Source organism: Centruroides vittatus, unplaced genomic scaffold (genome assembly GCF_030686945.1).
Source record: "Centruroides vittatus isolate TY-2023 unplaced genomic scaffold, ASM3068694v2 contig_393, whole genome shotgun sequence".
Taxonomy (NCBI): Eukaryota; Metazoa; Arthropoda; class Arachnida; order Scorpiones; family Buthidae; genus Centruroides; species Centruroides vittatus.
Window position 1 is genome coordinate 1,539,936 of NW_027122209.1, and position 827 is coordinate 1,540,762.

Consider the following 827-nt stretch of genomic DNA (forward strand, 5'->3'; position numbering starts at 1 on the left):
CACGTGCTTTTTTTTTTTTTTTTACCTTGGAGGAAATATGGATATCATTTGTAATCTATTAATTTTTATAATTGATGTTTTAATTTTTATAATATTGCTATATATTTTGTTAAATTTATTTCTCTATTTTTATATTTTTTCGTAAAATTTTCAAACACGTTCGTTGCAAGGTCTATATAGGAAAGTCAGGACACGCGTACTGGAGCCGCCATTTTGGGCCTTTTTGAGTCGCATGTTTAAAACAAACTTGTACGAGCAGTCAGTTTTATATGACATTAATTAAACTAAAATTGCATAAATTGGTTTAATTAACGTCGTTTAAAACTGACTGCTTGTACAAGTTTGTTTTAAACATGCGACTCAAAAAGCGGCTTTAGTACGCGTGCCCTGACCTTTTTATATAGACCTTGTTTCGTTGAGAAAAAAGTTGCACACCCAGACAGAATTGTCCTATTACTGCAAAACTCGGCAAACAGCTGTCTCGACAATTACAGTTGTGGTTCGATTGCACGCGCCAGGTAACGTCACCAGAGTACTACATTGACAGCCAGATGGCCGAGCAGATAAGGTTGCAGTCTTTCGTTTTGGGGAGTCAGAATCGGACCTAGACGGGCCAAAAACTTCAGGAATTTTTCGGGATAATCTGTCCTAGATACGTCGAGCCCGCTCCTCATCATCCGGTTACCCCATTGCGGGCCTCGCCGAACTCATAATGAACTTAATAAAAATGTTAGTATACCCAGTCCTCAGGATGGAAAGAGAGGGAGGAAAAATAAAGACCGCCTTAAAATTGCTACCTCAGTATCTTATAAAAAAGCACACTGTGT